Here is a 10,750-nt window from a genome sequence, read left to right as displayed (position 1 = left end):
ACCTCTTTCCCCGAGAATTGTCAGTCCACTCCCTTTCTATGCCCCTGATTCTACTATATTCACAAGTTTATTCTGTTCATCAGGTTTTTTATTCACTTGATTTTTAGATTCGCTTGTTGATAGATATGTATTTGTTGTTCATAATTTTTATCTTTACCTTTTTCTTCTTCTTCCTCTTCTTAAAGAATACCTTTCAGCATTTCATATAATACTGGTTGGGTGGTGATGAACTCCTTTAGCTTTTTCTTATCTGTGAAGTTCTTTATCTGCCTTTCAATTCTGAATAATAGCTTTGCTGGGTAGAGTAATCTTGGTTGTAGGTTCTTGCTTTTCATCACTTTGAATATTTCTTGCCACTCCCTTCTGGCCTGCATAGTTTCTGTTGAGAAATCAGCTGACAATCATATGGGTACTCCCTTGTAGGTAACTAACTGTTTTTCCCTTGCTGCTTTTAATATTCTCTCTTTGTCTTTTGCTCTTGGTACTTCAATTATGATGTGTCTTGGTGTGGTCTTCTTTGGATTCCTTTTGTTTGGGGTTCTCTGCGCTTCCTGGACTTGTAAGTCTATTTCTTTCACCAGGTGGGGGAAGTTTTCGGTCATTATTTCTTCAAATAGGTTTTCAGTATCTTGCTCTCTCTTCTTCTGGCACCCCCATAATTCTGATGTTGGTACACTTGAAGTTGTCCCAGAGGCTCCTTACATTATCTTCATATTTTTGGATTCTTTTTGCTTTTGGGTTTTCCTGCTGAGTGTTTTTTGCTTCTTTGTATTTCATTTTATTTGACTTGATTCTTGCGATCCTCTAGTCTGCTGTTGGATCTCTGTATATTATTTTTTATTTCAGCCAGTGCATGCTTAATTTCTAGTTGGTCCTTTTTCATATCCTCGAAGGTCTCACTAAATTTATCGGTGGTTTCTAGAAAATTCTTGAAAAACCTTATAACTGTGGTTTTGAACTCTATATCCAGTAGTTTGCTTTCCTCCATTTCTGTCATTTGTGACCTGTTTCTTTGTCTCCACATTTTGGCTGCTTCCCTGTGTTGATACAGTGGCTTTGTGTGCTAGGTATCCTATAGGGCCCAGTGGCTCAGCCTCCCCAGTTACCTGAGGTAGACACTCTTGGTGCACCCCTTTGTGGGCTGTGTGCACAGTCTTGTTGTAGTTAAGCCTTGATTGTTGTTGGTATCACTGGGAGGAATTGGCCTCCAGGCCAATTGGCTGTGAGAATCAGCTGTGTCTACAATGGGAGAACTTCTGTGCTGGAGACACCCTTATGGGGCAAGACTTGCTTCAGTGGGGCTTTGGTGCTCACTGAGTCTGTCCCCTGAGTGTGTCCCTTATGGATCTGAGGTGTTGGAATCTGGATGGTACCACTCTGACCCCTGGGTACACTGGCTCTTGGATCTCCAAGGAGGTGCTAATTTAGCCTCTGCCTGAGGCCACCCAGCAGGAGCTACAGAGAGATCTGCAGATTCCTCTTCTTTGTTTGGGTTTTGGAGGTGCCCAGATGAGGCCTAGCTGTGAAGCAATACAAGCTGCTGTGGGGCCTTGGCCCTTCTTTTGGATGTTCTGGGTCTCTCTGACCCAGCTGCAGTTTGTTAGGTAATTTTAGATTGCAAAGGGCCAGGCCATTCATATGCAAAAGCCTCTGTGCACAGCTTGGGTGGGGTGGGGTCTCAGGGAATTAACAGGGCTGACCTTCAGCTCTGCCTTAAGAGGCCCCCGGATCTCAGTGTCCCTCGGTAATCACTGCAAGCACCTCTGAGAGAAAGATGCCCTCGAGTTCCACCCGATGCCAGACAGTCCAGTTTCTCCCCATATGAGTCTGGGTCCCCGAGTCTCGCCCGGAACTGGAGTTCAGAACAGTCGGGAGCTTGTGTCTCCCTCCTGATTGAAAAAGACAGCCGCGTCCTCAGTTGCCAGCCCTTTCTGCTCTCGCGCCTCCATACCTCTGCAATTTACTTCCGCAGCTCCTGTGAGTCTCAGTGTGCTTTTCTCTTTCCTTCTAGTTGTAGAATTTCCACTCAGCCAGCCTTCCTGTGGTTCTGGATGATGTCCGTTTTTTCTTTTAGTTGTAGTTTTGAAGTGGTTGTGCGAGGCAGCAATTTCAGGTGTTTACCTATGCCTCCATCTTGGTTTCTCTCTAGTCAGTAATATTCTAATAACTATGGTACCAGGTGGGTATGTACTTATCAGGGGATCACTTCTTATGTCATATAAATGTCTAATCACTATGCTGTATACTAGAAACTAAAGTAATACTGAATGTCAACTGTAATTGAAAAAAAATTAATTTCAAGAAAAGTACAAATATAGTAGTGTATTGAGGTTTCATAATAAATGTAAGAGTAAAAGGCATGACAACAGTAGCCTGAAGGCTAGGAGGGGAGGCATGGAAATGTACTATTGTAAGGTTTGTTTACTCTACATGACGTCTGTAATAACATGTGTGACAAGTTACATGTAGGCTAGTCTCCATTACATAATCTCTAATGAAGCTAACAAACTAGATAACAAACCAAAGAGTCATAGCTAATAAATCAACAAGGAAATAGAATCATAAAATATACTTGGTTACTCCAAAGAAAGGCAGAAAAGGAGAGAAACTGGAGTGAATAGAATACAAACTTAACCCTACTAAAAATCACATTAAATGTTTCATTTCATTTAATTTTGCATAAATTTCTAAAATATTTATGTACACCAGAGAGAGAGAGAGAGAGAGAGAGAGAGAGAGGTGGAGGGGAGTGGTAAGAACCTAAACTAAAGCAATAGCCAAGGTCTTGAAGACATTCTCCTACATTTGTTTCTAAAGCTCTAGTGATTGCCTTTCACGTTTAGATTTATGACCCACTGAAATGGATTTTTGTGTATATGGTGTGAGGCAGGGTTCCAGATTCAGTGTTTTCCATGGACAGTCTATTCACTGAAGAGGTAATTCCACACCATTTGCAGTGATGCCTGTGGTGCAGATCTCCCATGTGTGGGTCCGTTTCTGAACATCTGTTTCTTTTGCCCCATCCTTGCACCAAAACCATGCTTGCTTACTCACTGCAGCTTTCCAGAAGTCTGGCTGTCTAATAATGTTTGTCCTCCAAATGCACTGTTATTCAACATAGTCTTGGCTATTCTAGCTTCTTTATATTTTAACATAAACTTTCTAATCAGCTAGTCAATTTCTACCAAAAAAATAAGTATGCTGAGGTTTTCATTGGGGTTGCAATGAAGATATAGATTCATTTGGGGAGGAGTGGACACCTTATGACCCTTCCAGCTCCATGAACACATTCCATCCCTCCATTCACTCACCCTTCTTTGATTTCCTGCAACAATATTTTGAGTTTCAATGTAGAGCAGCTGTACATCTCTTGTCCAACGTATTCCTAGGTGTTTGATGCTTTTGATGCTGCTATAAATGGTATCTTTTAAACATATAAATATTTCCTTTCCTGAGTACTTACAGCTAATATATAGAAACTAGAGGCCCAATGCACAAAATTTGTGCAAGGGGCTCCATCGCTGTGGCGGCTGCCTTGGCCCCCGCTGCCACGTCGGCCACCTCTGCCTTGGCCCCTGCCTCGGCAGCTGGGGGCCTCTGCTGCCTCTGCCTCTGCCTCTTCTGCCTCAGTCTGCCTCTGCCTCTTCTGCCTCAGTCACTGCCTGCTGCAGCTTCATCCAGAAGGACATCCAGACGGACGTCTGGTCTAATTAGCATATTACACTTTTATTATTATAGATGGGTAAGAGTGTTGGACACTTCACCAAAAAGACATGGATGGCAAATAAACACGAGAATTTGCTCAACATCACTTGTCATTAGGAAAAGGCAAAGCAAATCCATAATGAGAGCTTACTTCTCATCTATAACAGTAGCTCAAATCCACTTACAGAATTTACCCAAGAAAGGCAAAAGCGTGTGGCCACACAAAGGTCCACAACAATTTTATTCATAACTACAGGCCCATTGCAGGAAGATTCCTGCAACAGGGCTTCCTGCGGCGGTCTGCTTCCTTCCCTTCTCCCCCGCCCCTCTTGTTTCCCTCCCTTCTCCCCCGCCCTGCCTGTTTCCCTCCCTTCACCACCACCCCACTTGCTTGCTTCTCTGCAGCTTCACTCCCTTCTGCAGCACTTGGCTTCCTTCTACGCTGTCTTCAGTCTTTGCTCTGAGCCTGGATATGCAAATTAACTGCCATCTTGGTTGGGTTAATTTGCATACCCGCTCCTGATTGGCTTGTGGGCAAGACTTGTGGGCATAGCGGAGGTATGGTCAATTTGCATGTTTCTCTTTTATTAGATAGGATAGTCCCAAACTGCAACCAGCCCCAAGGCAACCCAGATGAATGAATAAACACACATACCTGTATAATGGAATACAAGTCTCTGAGGAAAAGAAATCCACACGAACACATCTCGGAATAATTATCCCCAGCACAAGAAGCCAGACGAAATCAATAAGTAAAGAGGCCACCCTGTGTGATTTCATTTCCATAAAGACAGAAAATTCAAATAAGTCTATAGAGACCTGGGTGAAGGGGTGCTTGTGGGGAGGGGTCTGCAGACAGGCACAGGGAAACTGGGGGTGACACGTGTATCACCTTAATCGTGCTGAAGGTTTCATGAGTACTACCGTGTTTCCCCGAAAATAAGACAGTGTCTTATATTAATTTTTGCCCCCAAAGACACGCTAGGTCTTATTTTCAGGGGATGTCTTATTTTTCCATGAAGAAGAATACGGTACACATTTATTGTTAAATGAAAATAAAGGAAATTTATTACCTGTATACGGTATGGTAGTACGGTAGTTGTCAACACAAACCAGACAAACTGTGAATCCTACAGTATCAAGAATTTACTCATTTATTCAATGACAATCATGTCATCATCTTCTGGAACATCATCATAACAATCCAATTCCTGAATTTCCTGGTGAATTTCTTGTGACTCCATTTCTTTCAGAATCAGTGGACCAAATCTCATGTTTAGCAATAGCACTGTCTTTAAATGAGTACTTCTTGTCAAGGTAGCCTGCTCGCAGTGCATTTGCAATGCAACTGTCAGTGATTTTTTCCCATGAATTCTTCACCCAAGTCACAACTTCTTGCAGTTTAGGTTTCACAAAGTTTCCATGCTGATTTCTCTCCATTCCATTTTCAATGTAGTCATTAATTTCCATGGGTAAATTGTCTTTGAATGGCTTGTTTATTGCAATATCAAGAGTCTGGAGATAGGCCGTCATTCCTGTGGAAATCATTATCTGATCTATTTTTCTTTCGTGAAGAAATGTCTTCATGTCTTTAGCGCGGTGAGTGCTGGCTGCATCCCAGACTAGCAGACCTCTTTGGCTCCCTCGTATAACAAGCGGCTCCCTCCCTTGCATTAAATCGACCCACTTCCTTATAACTGCTTGTGTGGCCCAGGCTTTTTCAGTTTCAAGAATAAAAACGCCCAAAACACGTTCAATCTTTTCCTTCTTGCCCTTAGAAATGATTAAAGGTGGGATTTTAGTACCATCCAGACGAATTGCCAAAATACAGGAAACACGTGCACTTTCGTAAGCAGTGGAGGGAATGTACGCCAAGGAGGCACCCCGCTGTTCAATTGTTGTTTGAGATGATTGGCCCATAAACACTGCAGTTTCATCCATAGCAATCATGTTGGAAAGATTGTATTTAGAGAAGTCAGCATCATCAATAAAGGACTTGAATGCAAGTGCTTGCTTAATAACTTGAGTATCTTCCAACCTAAACAATGTTGTAGATCTTCTTAAAGACAGTTCACTTCGCTGAAGGAAATTATCCAGCCAGTGTTGTGATGCTTTGAAGTCTTCGGGGGCTATGTCAAACTGTGGTGCCATTGCAAGGGCAAATTCTTGAATCTGAGCCCTATTCACAACCAAAGCCTTTGCTCTCCTGTCAACAACCCATTCACAGATCAGGTCTTCCAGCTCGGAAAATAACGGTTGCCGACCTGATCCACACTTGCGCTTTTTAGCATTTCCCTTGTCCACTTGTTCAATGAGGTTACCATACTCTGCTCGCCATTTTCGGGCCAATCGGATACTCAGCATCTTCTCTTTGCAGAAAGCAGTAAGATTTTGGCCCCAAGAGTCTTCCACGATTCCTTTCTTGTACTCCACGGAGTAGCTTTTTCTTTTTGCGCTCATTTCTAGGGGTAAAAAAAAAGGAATTGGGGTATCAAGGTGGGGGAGGGGGATCACTCAAAATGACACAGGGGGGATCAGAGGGGGGAATCAAAATGGCACAGGAGAATCAGAGGGGGGATTACCATTTTAGTAACCCCTTTTGATCCTCCTGTGTCATTTTGATTGCCCCCTCTGATCCTCCTGTGTCATTTTAAGTGATCCCCCTCCCCCCACCCCTGTGCCACTGAACACCTTCACCAGACATCCCCCCCTACCCCTTTATCAGACATTTACCCCCTGGGGCCTGCCTGGGGACTGTCACTGGGCTTGCTGGGGCCTGGATCTGGGCTGGAGCAGGGTCTGCCACTGACTGAGAACCTTCAGTCATCATGAAGGCGGCCGCGAGCATCAGGTAGTGTCACCAGAGACAGACCAGCACTCACCACCTTCGCCGCGTCCCGTCCGCTCTAATCCTCCTGTTCTTCTACACGCATCTGCGAAAGTCTCCTCCTCTCTCCCGCCCCGCGCTCACCGCTCACTCTGACCTCCGCTCCGCCTCCACACAGCAGTGACGTCAGGACTCCGCGTAACGTCACTGGTTGCTAGACGCCAGTTGGGGCGGCCCTAGTGACCAGTTTACAGTAAATTAATTTTCATTCTGAGACAGAGCCTGGGGTCCTTATTTTCAGGGGGATGCCTTATATTTCACTCAGAAGGAAACCTGTAAGTAGGTCTTATTTTCAGAGGATGTCTTATTTTCGGGGAAACACGGTAGTATACAGAATGTCAAAACTTATCACATTGTATCCTTTAAGAATGTAATTTATCTTATGGAGAATTTACTTCCATACGGCTATTTAAAAACATCTGCATCCCTCCTCCCAGACCTGACCACGGTTCTGAGATCATTTGGCTCAGCCTAGATGAGAAGTCAGGAGTCCGGGGCTCCCAGCCCGGCCATGTTTCTGATTCCACAGTCTGGGTGAGTCCTGCCCCTCTGTCTCCTCTCCCGCTGTCTCCCCTGGCTGAGGGGAGGGGAGGGCGGTCTGCTAGATCCCTCCCAGACCAGAACAGATGCAACTCTCCCAAGTACTCCTGCACTGCCCCTCCAGCCCTGATTACCTCACCATTGCAGATCTGAGAGACAGCCATGCAGGGAGAGCGGGGGAGTAAATGGGGGAATGGGGAGGGTTGTCCTCAAAGGCTCCAAGAGGGCAGTCTGCCCTGACAAGTCCAGCTTCAGTTTCTGCCTACTCAGGGCAGGGACAAGGTCAAGAACAGAACTCTGGGTTGCCACTCAGTCTTAAGCACAAACGGGAATTCATTTGGCTCCTAATGGTGACCTTCGGGGGTCGAGATCAGGTAGGTGCACGGATGGCATCCTGGGGAGGCCCCTCACCGCTCTGGTTCCTCTGGGCTGCTGGCCTCACTCTTCAAGTGGCTCTGTTTGCCCAACAGCTTGTATTTACCCAGCTTCAAATCCAGTGAAAAAAGACTTTCTTTTTTCAAACAGTTTCGACAAGTCACAGTCCCAACAGCCCAGCCCTAATGCACTGTTTGTCCACCCATGAACTAACTGAACTCTGTGGCCGGGGAGATGGCCCACACCTAGACAAGTAATCTCTGGGTGGGCTGAGTGGGCCCTGGCCTCATGGGCGGCAGAGGGCGGGATGGAAGGCCCGCAGGAAGACTGGAATGTGAGGATGAGAGAATGGCATTGGCCTGTGGCCCTGCACAGTCACGGTGAACTCGGTGCCCTGGAAGCCATGTGGGCCCCGTCCGTGCTGGAAGCCCACCCAGGACCACACTCACCCAACAGTCTACTCTGAGACTTGAACCCAGACCCCCTGCTGCCCAGGTCAGGCTGGACCCCCTCCCCGCACCACCTGACAACATCAGGGTTGAACGCAAATGTCACGAGATGACTTTGCTTGTGCAGGGACAGAGAGCCGTCCTCACCAGGAAGGCCCTGCATAGCCATCTCTTGCTGGCTGCTGGCTCTGGCAGGCACTGTTGGATGAGGACACTTGGAAGGAGTGGATGCTGGCCCTGATCCTGAGCTGGCCCACCTGTGACAACCTGCAGGGAGGAGGAAGATGAACCGGGGTGTACAGAGCCCAAGTGTTGGCACACCTGCTGTGAGTCCCACTGGCACCACCTGCCCCTTTCAGGGGTGAAAGGAGTGAAGCTACTCGAGCGCACCAGCGTCCTGAGTGCGACAGGGCTGGAGAGAACCTGCTGAAAGATCAAAGCTGAGTGCACATGAAGGCCGGCGTGTGGGCACGACTGGCATGGACGGGGCAGAGATGGGAGGCCAGCAGCCTTAATACCTGACCCCCTGGAGCAGCGATTTTCAACCTTTTTCATCTCATGGCATACATAAACTAACTACGAAAATTCGAAAATTCACGGCACGCCAAAATTGTTTTGCTGATCTGACAAAAAAAAGATGTAATTTTGTTTCATTCACACTGGATGGCTATTGTGTCGGCTGCTGCATTTTTAAATTTGACAATCTAAGGGAAAAGAGGTGAATCCCCCTACTAAATAGTCAGGTATTGCATGTTTAAAAATTCCTGTGGCACACCAGTTGGAAATTGCTGCCCTGTGGGTTGAAGGCCATCCACCAGGGCTACACATGTGCCTTGCCCCTTTGTGCTCAGGTTTCATCAAATCCCAACCAGCAAGTATGTATAAAAATGTTACAAACAGAGAGGAAACCAAGATGGCGGCATAGGTAAGCACCTAAACTGCTGCCTCGCACAACAATTTCAAAACTACAACTAAAAGACAGAACGGACATCATCCAGATCCACAGGAAGGCTGGCTGAGTGGATATTCTACAACTAGAAGGAAAGAGGAAAGCTCACGGAGAATCAGAGGAACAGCAAAGGAGGGCTGAGGTACGGAGACGAGCACAGAGAGGAAGGGCAACTGAGTGCCTGGCTGACTTTCTCTGCCAGGAGGGGGAAGGAAGCCCCCGACTGCACTGAACCCCAGTTCTGGGCGAAACCCTGTGGACCCAGGCTCATACAGGGGGAGTCTGGTCTGTCAGGTAGAGAGAAAGGCACACGGAGACTCAGAGACTCGGAGACCCGGGGGAGCCGAGGCAGGTTTGGAGGCACGCGCATGCGAGTGCTCGCAGAGAAAGCTGAATGCAGAGGTTGCCGCAGGCATTCCCTAGCGGAAGGGAATAGGAAGCTCCTGACTGCACTGAACCCTAGTTCTGACTGCACTGAACCCCAGTTCCGGGCGAGCCCCTGGGGACCCATGCTCCTACAGGGGAATCTGGACTGTCAGGCAGAAACTCAGGGGAGTCGCGGAAGGAGGCGCGCGCGCAAGGGCAGGGCTGACGGGAAGCCAAGACTGTCTGCTCCACCCTGAGACTCTGCCCCATCCAAGCTGAGCACAGAGGCTATTGCAATTTGGCAAGTCTAATCCTATAAGGCTGTCTCCAGCACTGAACTTCTCCCAGCGTAGACACAGCTAATCCTCACAGCCAACTGGCCTGGAGGTCTATTCCTCCCAGTGATACCAACAACAATCAAGACTTAACTACAACAAGGCTGTACACACAGTCCACAAAGGGGTGCACCAAGAGTGTCCACCTCAGGTTAACTGGGGAGGCTGAGCCACTGTGCCCTATAGGAAACCTAGCACACAAAGCTACCCTACCAACTTAGAGAAGCAGCGAAAATGTGGAGGCAAAGAAACAGATCACAAACGAAAGAAATGGAGGAAAACAAACGACTGGATATAGAATTCAAAACCACGGTTATAAGGCTTTTCAAGAATATCCTAGCCCTAACTGGTTTGGCTCAGTGGATAGAGCGTCGGCCTGAGGACTGAAGGGTCCCGGGTTCGATTCCGGTCAAGGGCATGTGCCTTGGTTGCGGGCACATCCCCAGTGGGGAGTGTGCAGGAGGCAGCTGGTCGATGTTTCTCTCTCATCGATGTTTCTAACTCTCTCTCCCTCTCCCTTCCTCTCTGTAAAAAGTTAATAAAATATATATATAAAAAATAAAAAAAATATAAAAAAAAAAGAATATCCTAGAAAAGGCCGATAAATTTAGCGAGACCCTCGAGGATATGAAAAAGGACCAACTAGAAATTAAACATACACTGACTGAAATAAAAAATATTATACAGAGACCCAACAGCAAACTAGAGGAACACAAGAATCAAGTCAAAGATTTGAAAAACAAAGAAGCAAAAAACACTCAACTGGAAAAGCAAAAAGAAAAAAGAATCCAAAAAGTTGAAGATAGTGTAAGAAGCCTCTGAGACAACTTCAAGCATACCAACATCAGAATTATGGGGGTGCCAGAAGAAGACAGAGAGCAAGATACTGAAAAACTATTTGAAGAAATAATGACTGAAAACTTACCCTACCTGGTGAAAGAAGTAGACTTACAAGTCCAGAAAGAGCACAGAACCCCAAACAAGAGGAATCCAAAGAGGACCACACCAAGACACATCATAATTAAAATGCCAAGAGCAAAAGACAAAGAGAGAATCTTAAAACCAGCAAGAGAAAAACAGTTAATTACCTACAAGGGAGGACCCATACGATTGTCAGCTGATTTCTCAACAGAAACTATGCAGG

This window comes from Plecotus auritus (genome assembly GCF_963455305.1).
Source record: "Plecotus auritus genome assembly, chromosome: 6".
Lineage (NCBI taxonomy): Eukaryota > Metazoa > Chordata > Mammalia > Chiroptera > Vespertilionidae > Plecotus > Plecotus auritus.
This window is presented reverse-complemented; position numbering follows the sequence as displayed.